The 13,803-nt window shown below is 39.7% G+C and overlaps 1 long non-coding RNA gene across 2 annotated transcripts in view; it reads left to right on the plus strand.

Annotated features, from left to right (window-relative positions):
• The window catches only part of LOC138757304 (uncharacterized), a 33,079-nt gene extending 22,247 nt beyond the window's left edge, over positions 1 to 10,832 (plus strand). For both annotated transcript variants that reach the window (XR_011353495.1, XR_011353493.1), the window contains 2 exons: positions 31 to 163; positions 8,462 to 10,832. This is a non-coding gene — a long non-coding RNA (uncharacterized lncRNA). The remainder of the gene's footprint in view (positions 1 to 30; positions 164 to 8,461) is intronic.
• Positions 10,833 to 13,803: the final 2,971 nt, after the last annotated feature.

Genomic DNA, 13,803 nt, shown 5'->3' on the forward strand with positions numbered 1-13,803 from the left:
CTGAGATTCTTTTTTATCTGTGCTTGGCAGCATTTTTAATTATCGGTAACGCTAAACTTCACGCAAGAAAGAAAAGTAAAGAAAAAAAGTCAACAAAAGAAAGAAATGGAAACAAACTGACTACAAATACAGAAAAAATAAATATTCAGTAATAATGAGCAAAGTAAGAGTCGTTAAATTAATCTCTAATTGAGTGTCGTTTAGGAATCTGATGGTTGAGGGGTAGCAATTATTTCTGAACTTGGAGGTACGAGTTCTGTGGCGCCTATACTTCTCATGCCAGAAGTGAGAACAGAGCACATCATGGGTGGTGTGGATCCTTGATGATTGCTGCTGCTCTTCAACAGTAGTGTTCCCTGTAGATGTTCTCGATGGTGGGGAGAGTTTTTCCTGTGATGTGATTTTACAAGGCTTCCCACTAAAAGGTATTTGTGTCCATTAATAGGTGATGATGTAGCTGGTCAGCACACTTTCCACTACATAACTGTAGATGTTTGCCAAGGTTTCCAATGACAGACCGAACCTCCACCAACTCCTGAGGAAGTATAGGCATTGACTTGCTTTCTTCACAATGGCATTTATATGATGAACCCAGGCAAGGTCCTCCAAGATAATGACTCCCAGGACTTTAAATATGCTCACCCTCTCCATCTCTGATCCCCCAATGATTACTGGATAGTACACCTCTGGTTTTTGTTCCTAAAGTCTACAATCAGCTTGTTGGTCTTGGTGACATTGAAAGATTGTTGTAAATATACCATCAGTCAAGTTTTCTATCTCTCTCCTGCATGTTTCTTGAAAGCTATTGATTATAGAGACAGAGTTAGGACTCTTTGAGTGAAACCTGAAAGTCTGCAGATGCTGTGATTGTAATAAAAACACAGAAATACTGGAGGAACTCAGCAGGTCTCGCTGCATCCATAGGAGATGAAAATATAAAATTGATGGAATATCCTCAATGATCCACAAATCTGTTGTCACCCACTTACCACTCCACCTGCCTTGGCATCCAACATATCATCCTCTGCCATTTCCACCACCTACTACATGATCCCAGACATATTTTCCATTCTCCGTCTTCTGCAGGGACAGCTCCCTTCATGACTCCCTTGTCCACTCCTCCCTTCCTACCAATCACCCCCTTGGCACCTATCTCTGTGACCACAGGAGATGCTCCACTTGCACCACACTTCCTCCCTCACCACCATTCGGTGGTGAACCTGCATCCAATGCTCCCATTGCGATTTCCTCTACATCAGAGAGACCAGACACAGACTGAGAGACAGCTTCATTGAGCACCTGAGCTCTGTCTGCCGCCATAGCAAGGATCCCCCATTTCAATCCCCAATCCCATTCCTTTGCTGGCATGTCTGTCCATGGTCTCATGCACTTCCAAACTGAGATCACTCACAAATTGAAGGAACAACATCTCATATTCTGTTTGGGCACCCTACAATCTGATGGTATTAACATCAATTTCCATTTTCTGTTAACCCCACCCCCATCTATCCCTCTGTCTAGTTTCTCTCTCTCTCTCTCTCTCTCTCTCTCTCTCTCTCTGTTCCCCTTTCCCTCTGTCTCTTTTCCTCCAGCTCTGCTTTCACACAGCAAACACCCCTTCCCTATCAATTCACATCTTTCTTCTCCTGTCCTATTGATATCCAATTAACACATTTTGTCTGTTGGTCTGCCATTCTTTCCTTCTCTCCAGCCTTTTAATTCAGGTGCCTGCCTGCTTTTTATTCATACATTGAAGAAGAGCTCAGGCATGAAATGTTGTTTATATATCTTTTCCTTCTATGCACATTGTAAGACCTGCTGAGTTCCTCCAGCATTTCTGTGCATTTATTAGAATCCTCTTAGCTGTGGCTGGTACAATTTAGATGCTTCTAGCAACAAGAAGCATGCTTGATATCCAACCATGTTGTGTGTTGCCTGAAGAGCTAGTCCAACTGGGAAACTGAGAACACATGCTTCTACAAGGCACCTTTACATTTTACTGATGCTCGAATAGAAAACTCAGAGGTCCATTAAAAAAATTGTTGGTAAAGTTGATAAATAGATCAGAAAGGAAAGTATCACTCACAATTATGACCTGTAACAAGAAGTTCATTTGCCTTAGAGGCACATTGCTTGCTTGACTAGGGAATAAGTACTGATTTAGTCAAAATCTAGTAATTGAATACAAGTACTTCCATATATTTAAATTCTTCACATGTATGTTGAATGAAGTTCCACTTTTCCAAGTTGTACTGGAGTGGATTTGAAAAGTAATGGAACTCATCAAATATCCCTCCAATCTCTTCACATCCAAGTAGTTATCCAAGTGTTTCTCAAAGGAAACTAACGATACTGATCTACCACTTTGTCTGACAGCTTGATCCATATAGTCAACACCCTCTGAGTGAAGAACTGTCCCTTCATGTCCCTTCTAAGTTCCACTTCCTTCACCTTATATTTATGCCCTCTTACCTCATTCTCCTACTCTAAGAAACAGAATCTCACTATTCACATTTTCTATGCCCCTTATGTTTTTATAAACCTCAATAAGATCCTCTCTCATCCTCCTACACTCTCAGGAAAGCAAGCCTAGTTTATCTAGTCTCTCATGATAACTCAACTTCCCTAATCCTGGCAACAACTTTGTAAAACTCCCTGTACCTTTTCTAACTTTATATGTTACTGGTAGCTAAGTGACCAAAACTGCTCACAGTATTCCAAATGTGGCCTCAACAACATCTTCTATAACTTCAACATGATGCCCCAACATTTGTATTCATTGTCATAAGCAATAAAGGAAACAGTCCCGACACGTCTCCCAGAGGCAACCCATTTCAATTCCCCACTCCGCTTCCATGCCGACAAGCCTGTCCATGGTCTCATGCACTGCCAAACTGAGACCACCCGCAAATTGAAGTGCAAATTGAATTGTACTCCTGTCCATTCTTTGGAAAATGTGTATACCCTAAATACATTTTTGTGGTGTTTGTGCACAATTGTGCTCTTGATTTTATTATTGGTATTGCAAACAGAAGATCTGATTAATAATCCAGAAAAATTCATCCATATCTCACCATTGATAGTTTGAGACTTAAAATTTTGAAACTAAAAAAAAGAAAAATAGTCATGATGATGGTAAAGCACAATGGTTGTTTAAAGAAAAACTCATGAATTCACTCATGTAGGAAGGAGAGTTACAATCTTTTATGATTTGTGACTTTAGTCCTATACCCTAGTGAGTTGATTCTTCACTGCTCTCTGAAGTCATCCAATGGTCTACTCCAATGGAAGAGTCCCCTCATGACTATCTCAAGGTAACTATGGATGGGTAGAAAATACTGGCCCTGCCCATAATGTCCACAGCCCATGAGTGAATGAAGAAAAAAATATAGTATTCAAAACGCAAACATATCCAGAGCCTTTATAAAAACTCAGAGCTTTTCAAGAGGCTACCAGGAAAGTTCAGGAAGGAAAGGTTATTGGTGTATTCTACATTGACTTTAGTAAAGCCTTTGAAAAGATTCCACATGGGAGGTTTGTCAGGAAGGTTCATTCACTTGGTATTCATGGTAAAGTAGTAAACTGGATTCAACATTGGCTTTCTGGGAGAAGCCAGAGAGTGGTAGTGGGTGATTGTCTCTCTGACTTGAGGCCTGTGACTAATGGTGTGCCTCAAGGATCAGAGCTGGGTCTTTTGTTGATTGTCATCTATATCAGTGATTTGGATGATAATGTGGTAAACTGAATCAGCAAGTTTGCAGATGATATAAAGATTAGAGGTGTCAAAGCAGTGAGGAAGGCTTTCAAAGCTTGCGGAGGGATCTCGACAAGCTTGGAGAAAGGGCTGCAAAATGGCAGATGGAATTTAATGCAGCCAAGTGTGAGGTTTTGCATTTTGTAAGGACAAACGAAGGTAGGATATGCATGACAAACAGTCGGGCACTGTGGAGTGCGTTAAAACAGAGGGGTTTGGGAATAGAGATACATAATTCCCTAAAAATGACATCACATGTGGATAGGATCATAAAGGGAGCTTTTAGCAACATTGGCCTTCATAAATTAAAGTATTAAGTATAGGAGTTGGGATGATATGGTAAAGTTGTATAAGACATTGATGAGGCCAAATTTGGCATATTGTGTCCAGTTTTGGTTAGCTGGTCTGTAGAAGAATGAGGGAAGATTTGATAGAGGTATACAAAATTATGATGGGTATGGACTGAGTAAATGCAAGTAAGTTTTTTCCACTGAGATTAGGTGAGATACAAACCAGAAAATATAAAGGTGAAAAGATGAAAAGCGAGAAGCTGAGGAGGAGCATTAAGGGGAAATTTCTTCACACAGAGAATGGTGGCAGTATGGAATGAGCTGCCAGCTAAAGTGGTGAATGTAGACTCAATTTTAACATATAAGAAAAAATTGGATAGATACATGAATGGGAGGGGTATGGAGGGATATGGAGGGTGCAGATCAATGAGACTAGACAGAATAATAGTTCAGTACCCACTAGAAGGGCCGTAGGGCCTGTTTTCTGTGCTGGAATGTACTAATGTTCTATGCTTCTTTTTCCAGTAGAGAAATTACTTTTGCAATGCAGTCATTTTTATCATTAATGCAAAAGCAGCAGCCAATTTGCACATAATAAGATCCTACAAAGAATAAATGAGAGGGGAAAAACATTCCAAGATAATTAAGGAGGCATTTTAGCTAGGACATCAAGATCATATCCTGTTTTTATTAAGCATGGTCAAATTGGGTCTCAGTTTGATTTCAGCTCTGCCAATAGAGCCATAGATAATTACTTAAATGTATTTTCAGTCATTCAGAAGAAATGTAGAGTGTAATCACTCCTGTTCCTCTAAATGGATGGTACTGATTGCGCAGCCCACTCTCTATTCTCCATGCTCCTCCTAGATTCTGTACTCCTGGGTAAGACTACCTTCTCTTGTTGGCAGTAGCTGCTTGAATCTCCAAGTTCTCAGAAAGGATCATACATTTGTGTCTGTCTGTAATGAATTAGTGAAAAAGGGTAATCTTGCTTCCTGTCACCCTTTTCCTTTCTGTAGGTTATACCGTTTCTGGTTCTTTAGTGATTTTGTTATATATCAGTTAAAGAACTGCAGCTAAATGAAAAGCAATAAATGGAAGGCTGAATTTGATGATTGAAATTGCTATCACAGATGTCAAGAATTTTGAAATATCCTTTCCCCACTCTGTTGACTTGTCTGAGCAACTAGAGTTGAAGGGACTTAATGTTGTTAAGTACCTCTCTGAACTCTATAGCTACCCTTGACCTTCAGATCAGTGAAGTGCCATGACCTTGTTAAGGCAGGTCATATGTACGCTTTATCACAAAAGGACTGGACTTAGTTGCAGACAAGAAGGGGTTTTATTAGGGGGCATCTCTTTGTCCATGATGTTCCATGGGCTTCCTAGGTTGTCCTCTATCACTGGAAAGAAAGGCTTTGTGGGCGTAGATTATTGAGGTTGAATTTGTGTTGGCTCCCTCCCATCATCAGATTTGATAATTTACAACATTCCTGACATTTACAGCATTTCTTCAGACATGTTTCCTGGACTTGGTTTATAGGTAGGCAGACATTAATGTACACACAGTGAATTAGGTTTTTGCATGAGTGGATATATATCAACGTGGACTGTGTGCGCATAAATTTAAAATTATGTTTGTGTGTTTATGTTCAGGTATTTACTTATGACTGTGAGCATATAGTGAAAATTAGATGATAGTTTGTGTTTGTATCTATGAGCAAAGTGCAATAGTCAGTTTTGTGGAGATCGTGTGGGTGTGCTTGTGATTTTATGCCTGAACTGGTAGTTTGTGAGGAGGTTTGTTGGAAAAGTCTGTGTATCTGGGCGCATATCTGTGTTTTTGTTTCATGCTTTACACAAATGATTCCTGTCTGTTCAAGATATTTATGAGTGCCTCTATGCATATTGTGAATGATGAAAATTGTAAATGGATGTTTTCATTGTATAAATAATTGATGACATTGGTACAGCCCACAAAAGTATGGAGAAAATCAGCAGGTTATGCAGCATCAATAGAAAGCACAAGGCAGTCAATGTTTCAGGTCTGATCACTTCCTCAGGAGTGTCCAAAATTAGGCAGATGCCTGAATAAGAAGAGGGAGGGGGAGTGTAGAGAGAGGAGAAACACAGGCAAGCAAGTAATAAGTGGATACAGATGGGAGGAGGAAGAAGAGAAATAAGCTGAGAAGTGATAGGGGTAGAGGGCAGAGGGAAAGAAAGAATGCTTTCCGATAGGAGAAGGAAGGGAAGGGGGTAGAGAGCTGGAGAAATGGAGGACAGAGGGATGAGCGAGAGACCAGGGAAGTGGAGGGTGTGGGGGTAATGAAAAATGGAGGTTAATATTGATGCTGTCTGGTTGGAGATTGCCAGTACGGAATATGGGGTGTTTCTCCAATTTATGTGTGGCATCAACATGAGACTATATGAGGTTGTGGCTGTGGAATTGCACTGGTTACCCACTGGGAGGTTCTTTCTGTTGCAGCAGGCAGAGAAGGTGTGTGCTGCACATTAGTGTTTGAGGTTAGAATGTGGCATTCGTAAGTACAGTATATGAAAAGAATAGCAGGGATATAGTGCTGCTGGAGCACCTCTCTGGCACATCTGTAAAAATAAGCAAAATAAACCAGCAGAGAATTTTAACTAGTGGGGAATTTAACAGCAGCCGCATAATACAGGTGATTTTAAGGAAGTGAGTGTTGGGGTGGGGGATGGGGAAAGGGGGTGGTGGCTAGCGATGGAAAAATACCACTAATAATTGATATTTGATCATTTTTGGTGAAATCCTGGAGCTGTGACTGTCTTTTAGGTATTTGTGAAATTTCTCCTCGCTCAACCCATTGTCCGAGGAAGCTGGAAAATACACAAGTGTGAGCATTTTTCCGCTCTTTCAAATGGGTACCATTGGATTCCATGTAGGTGCTATATTAATCAAGGAATGAACATCGAAACCTAAGGTTAAAAGTCGAAAATAATGAATGAAGAAAAAGTCACTGCTAATTTATCTTCAGCCTGATTTTGATGAAATATTCAAGGTAATCATCCAAAATCCTCTTCTATACCTGGATAAATTTAGGGTTTTATTTTACAAGTCAAATGAATTTTTTTTTTTGAGGCTATAAGTTTGTTTTACATCATTTCAACTATCATTAATAACGGATCCACCCCTTGGCCTCGCTCCACCAACTATAGTTGATTGAAAAGAGGCTCTTTTTCTCTTTGTGTTGATAGGAAAAAGAGAAATTTAGTGAGGCAATGAATGAGACGAAATGCATTTCCAAATGGTTGCTCTCCTCCCCGTTAATATTTGTCACTTCCAAAATACAAAACTTTTTAATTCATATAGATATGATAATAATTTATGTAAAGATTCAAGCTTCTTTAACTTTTCATATATTTAAAAACTAAACAGGATTTATATTGGTCTAAATCATGTAATACCTGACACATGTGAGGATATCGTGAGCACTGACACTCACAGGTACACTTCCTGGCCAATCATTTCTGTAAGAGAACACGGTACAAGGCAGATTTTCTAACCTATGCTTTTGATACTAATATTCAGTGATATTTGTGGCTTTAGCAATAGTTCATTAGATGTTCTTTTTTCATACTTGATTTCTTGGTTCCAATTTAGGTAGTTAAAGTGCAAAAAACTTATTTGCTTTTCTATTATTTTTATACCTGCTTAGGAACACTGCTAAGCGCTGTGGGCCTTGCTGTCTGCTCTCACTCAGTCACATTAGTAAGGCTACATCTTTGGTGGCTGGTGGTCTGTGCATTAGTCACTAATACAAAAGTAAATTTTTCTCACTAACAACCCTATGGCTTCTAAGTAAACAACATTAACTTCTTTCTTTTGTAAACAAGATGAGGAGTATAACAAGAATAATGTACAAGAGACTGATCGAACATTAAGGTCTGGCAGCCCTACTTGAACTACATAGGAGCGCAATTGTAGTGTGGACCACTGTGCCTTGCCACCCATGCCCTACCCTCCTAATTTTCCCCTCCATTGATGAGGGAATGGAGGGTGGTCCATCGTATTCTAACCAAGGAAAGCTGTGGAAAAAGGTTGGCAGCCTATGCATTGGCTGCCATGATGCGGCAAACCCATATATCCCCAAATCTAAGTTTCATACCTTTGTTGTGAGTGTTTTGGTTATTGTGTGTAAGTCTAATTAGTTGAGTGTTAAGTGTTCAGTGTTGGAGGGAAGGGGATAAAAAGAAATACTTCAACTCCATGAGAAGATTGTATGGAATTAACAAATAGGAAATGTAAATAATGTTGATAATGGTATTAATGATATTGATAATTGTTGGAGTTTGAATGGAAAATTATAAATAAAATATTTTTTAAAAAACTGGTAGAGATAACAGTAAAAGTGACAAAAGCTGTGTTTCGCTTTGCCTCTAGTTCAAATTTTCTAACTGGATCCAATGCAGTTTTGAAAGTAAGAGTGCTTCGAAATCAGGCTTGTATCCCTGTTCAGGTGTTTGGACTGAAGATATGTGGAAGAAAAAGAAGGAAACTTATCTCTGGATAAATGTGGATGTAAAGTATGTGCAAACATAACCAATCTGGCACTTTTCACTTCTAAGTGTTTGAGGCTGTCAAATGAATGGTTGATGTACCAAGTATCCTATTATGGAGCCAATCGAAGTACACGCTTGAAGACTCTTGGAAAAAAAATTGTTGATCACAAACTATCAAAAGCTCACACTGCTGCTCTGCGTGTTGAAAATATAGCTAGTGAAGATGCTTTGGAATATTATGGGACACCATGAATGCTTCACATCTAAAGGCAACTTATTCAATTTTTCATTCTGCATATTATTTAGCTCAGAATGACAGACCATACTCTGATCACTTTGGCTTACTGGAGCTTCAAAACAAACATGATATTGACATTCCCCACTAGTGCTGCAGAGATAATTAATCACATAGCCATTAATATGAAAAAGAAAAATTGCCAGCATAACAAGCAGATAAATGCCAAAATTTCTGTTCTCATTGATGAATCAATAAGATTGAGCATTAAGACGGCCCTAATAGTTTATTTGAAATGTGAAAATGATAAGGAAGATGATCTCCATTTTATGTTTTTAGCTCTAATAGCCTGATCAGAAAGCCTCAACTATTGTTAAGCATCTATTAAACTGTCTCAATAACCATGGGTTTTTTACTCTTACATGAAACAGAACCTTATAGCATTTGGTAGTGATGGGGCAAGCATAATGATTGGTGTCAAATCTAATACTGTTTTAATCACAGATTAGAACTTGCAGTAGGTGATTCAGTGAGAGAAGTTCATGGAATTAATCATTTATGGACAAATTGTACTCTGTTTACAGTAGATCACCTCTAAATCAAAGGAATTGTCTGAATATGCCTCTCAACTCGAACAACAAATTGTCAAAATAGGCCATGTTCTGGGCACCAGGTGGGTAGCTAGCTCGTTTCAAACAGTTTCGGCAGTGTGCAAAATTATGAAGCACTGTGTTTTCATTTTGAAAAAGCAATGAAGGATGAAACAAGATCTGGGATTGACAGAAAAACATATGAAGGTCTGTTGAAAAGACTTGTTTCAGAACACTTTTTATTGGACTTAGCTCTAATGTATGACACATTGCATGAACTTGGTTTACTGTCAGAGTGTTTACAAAAACGCACAACGATGATTGTTTATGCAGACAAAGTGATCACTGCATGGACTGAAAGAGCAACCTGGTACAAAAACTCTAGAAGCTCAAACTTCTGAAGCTCAAAGTATGTATAAATCTCTGCTAAATGAAATGTGTATCCTTGATAAAGGCTATTGGCCTGCTGAAATACCACCTCATTATGGAGAAGCTGCAATATCATCTCTCTGTAAGAGGTTTAAGCTTTCTTCTTCCTCTGTAATAAATACCTTCAGAGATTATGTGGAGGATCATGGACACTGCATCCCCCAAGATTTATGCCCATTACTGAGCTGTTCACAAGTTATTCCTATTAGTACTGATGAGTGTGAGAGGGGATTCAGTCACATGAACTTGTTAATAACAACAACATGCTCAAGAATTCTCATTAATCATGTATCAGTACTTACATTTGTTAAACTACACAGTCCTCCTCTAGTTCAGTGGAATCCTGAGCTGAATGCCACATCATGGCTATGGTACCACAGATTAGCAGATGACACCAGGACAAGAGTTGCCTCAGACCCCCAAAAACATATTACGCTTGACCCTTTGTTGAAATTATTGTGAAACTTCTCATTGGTGCCATTTGGTAAGTAAGTAATTAGTTCTAAATTGGTAAAATATATAATTGTCTTTTTCTTTTCTTGTTGATAATTATATGTTATGATAATTAGAGAGTGCAACCATGCAATACATTGTCATATTATTAAATTAGGTATTACAGTATATGTTTTATTGTACCAGTTACACACTGAAATGTAGCGATAGGCTATAACCTTGTTTTGTTTTTTTTTTAATTTTTTTTCACACTATAGATCACATTATTCAAGATATACACATTTCTCCTTTCAAATATATACAGTGTCGTTTTCTCCCCCCCTCCCTCCTCCCCCCCTCCCTCCTCCCCTCCCCCCCCCCCCCACCTCCCCCTCCATCCATTCAAAACTCTGAGTCCAAGATACATCAAACCCATCAAACAATGTTGTCACTCAACATTAACGAACAAAAACTTCCACTGAGTCAATTCTTTCTATTCTCTTTTCCTTTTGTTATTTTAGGTGATAGATGTCCCGGTAGGTTTTCTCTATTATATTCCATGTACGGCTCCCATATTTGTTCAAATAATGTTATATTATTTCTTAAACTATATGTTATTTTTTCTAATGGAATACATTTATTCATTTCTCTTTACCATTGCTGTATTTTCAAATTATCTTCTAATTTCCAGTTTGACATAATACATTTTTTTGCTACAGCTAGGGCTATCTTAATAAATCTTTTTTGTACACCCTCCAAATCAAGTCCAAATTCTTTATTTTTTATGTTACTTAGGAGGAAGATCTCTGGGTTTTTTGGTATATTGCTTTCTGTAATTTTATTTAATATCTGGTTTAGATCTTCCCAAAATTTTTTCACCTTTTCACAAGTCCAGATTGCATGAATTGTTGTTCCTATTTCTTTTTTACAACGAAAACATCTGTCAGATACTGTTGGATCCCATTTATTTAACTTTTGAGGAGTGATATATAACCTATGTATCCAATTATATTGTAGGCTTTAACCTTGTTAATGTCTTAACTATCACTATATTTCTGTGGAGCTCTGGAATTCATATATTTCTTTCATCTTGGTTTAGTGCTTGACATACACACATTACACCCAGTTTGTGCCTGCTCATTTCATGTACTGGGCAACTTTCTTGCTATATTTAAGAGAGAGTTAGATTTAGTACTGTGACTAGGGGGATCAGGGGGTATGGAGAGAGAGCTAGAACGGGGCACTGAGTGGATGATCAGCCATGATCAAAATGAATGGCGGTGTAGGCTTGAAGGGCCAAATGCCTACTCCTACACTTATTTTCTATGTTTTTTCTATGTAATGAGCAGGTACACAAATTGGGTGTGACATATAGAGAGAGAGGAATGGCAGGCATTTTGTCAGATTTGGCACCTAAAAAATTAACATTGCAACCCTGGAGAATAGTATATCTTGACGGAACTGAATTTGTAAAATACTGCAAATGGATATGTTTATTAGTCTATATGAATCAAATCTGTGTCACAGAGTTATAGTTTTAGGGCACAGAAACCAGTCCTTTGGCCCAACTTGTCCATGCCAAAAAATAGTCCGATTTGCACATATTCAGCCCAGATCCCTTTAAACTTTTCCTAGCTTTGTACCTCTCTATTAAACATTACAAGTGCCCCACCTCTTGCACGACCTCTGGCATCTCCTATCATATACCTTCCCCTGTGGAGAAAAAGAGTGCCCTTTAGATCTCTTAAAAATCTTTAATCTCTCATCTTAAATCTGAACCTCTCGCTTTGGATTCCCCTGCCATTGGAAAATGTCTCTGACTATTTCCCTATTTATGCTCCTTATGGTTTAGAAACCTCTATGAGGTCCCCTCCTCTGCTCTAGGGAGAAACCCGGGCCTATCCAGCCTCTCCTTGCAGTTCAACCTTGCCAGTCCTGGTAACGTTCTTTTGATCTCTTTCTGCACCCCTTTCCAGCTTAATTATAAATTTCCTTTTGGTGGTGACCAAAGCGGCCAAGTGCAGTCCAGCCAATGTTCTGTACATTGTCACCACTTTTATGGAACTCACTTCACCTCGAAATTGGTATTGGAGATTGTAATCAAATGATGGTACGGATACCAAGGTGTGTTTATGCACACTTTTGAGCGGTGTGGGTGTGCGCGCGCGCGCCATGAACCTCACGAACGGGTGAGGGGTCGTGAGGCGAACGTGAAAAGTGAGGGTGTGAATAGTGTTCTCGTGATATTAATTGAGTGTGAACATGATGGGAATGGGAAATGTGGGCATCGTAAACATTGTGTGTGTGCATGTCTGTACAGAGCAGTGACAGGCTCCATAGAGTACATGGCATGTGAGTTCATAGAAGTGTGTCGACACGAGTATGATTGACTGTGTCAGTATGGGGACGTGTGTGAGGGTGTGAGTGAACGCGGCACGGTGACAGGGGGCGAGCCAGACAGACAGACGGAGATGAGAAGAAACCGCCCTCCCCACTTTCAGCCACTTCACTTTACTCTCATTCCAAGCTGCGAAATTGAAAAGGTCCTGGCGGAGGGAGCAACGCTGCCCTGGGATAGCTAAGGTGATCGGCACCCTGAGTGCCCGCGGGCGGAACCGTGGTCGATCCGGATCGCAGACCCAGAGTCGGGGTGGAAGTCACGCTCGGGCACCGCAGCCGCGCTCCGACTCCAACCCGCAGCATTGGTCCCGAGGCAGCAAGCCGGAGTCGGGCTACCTTTCCAAACCAATCTTCCCCCTTTTCACCCAAAATTTGAAATCAGGGATTTAAAGGCAGACTCGTGCCCACGGACAAGATTGACAACAAACTTTAAATTTTCCTGAAATCGTCTCTTCGCCGATCGAAACATATAAGACCAAAGAAACGGATACCATGCAGAAATGGTAAATATTTCACCTTGATTTATTGATTAATTTAGTCATTCAGTTGAAAATTCTGACCCGATTCCTCAGGGCTGTTAGTCATGTGTCACGAAAAGTTTGCTGCAAGTTGCCTGCCTCCTCATTGACTCGAGGCAGTTGATTCAGTGCCGGGAGTCAATATATGAGGTATTCTGGGAACGAAGCTCCAAACACCATCTCTTTCTCGATTTTCGCTAAGTTAACGTACTCGGATGGCCAAAAAAAAAACAACGAAAAGATCTATTTTTCCTCGAAAAACTTTCCATGATTATTTATGTGTTTGGACCTTTCTTAATGTTTGCATCTCAGTTTATGTTTGTGTGTAATAAACTGAGTGTCTCCCTCTGTTCCTGTGTCTGGTCATGTCTAACTCAGTTTGTGTGGTGGTTGGGGGGGGGTGTTGCAGTGGATGTGGAGTTAATGTCTAACTTGAATGTGTGGCAATGTGTCTAATTGTTTGTGTGTGTGTGTGGTTGGGGAGGGGGAATGGTTGTGTATCCGTGTGTAAGTGGCAGTCTGTCCAACTCAGTGTGCCTGTGTGAAAGAGGTTAGGTAAAAAAATACACCCAACCCCCTCTACCGCCACCACCTACCCAACCCTCCTCTAAACTTTTTG

Source organism: Narcine bancroftii, chromosome 1, assembly GCF_036971445.1.
Source record: "Narcine bancroftii isolate sNarBan1 chromosome 1, sNarBan1.hap1, whole genome shotgun sequence".
Taxonomy (NCBI): domain Eukaryota; kingdom Metazoa; phylum Chordata; class Chondrichthyes; order Torpediniformes; family Narcinidae; genus Narcine; species Narcine bancroftii.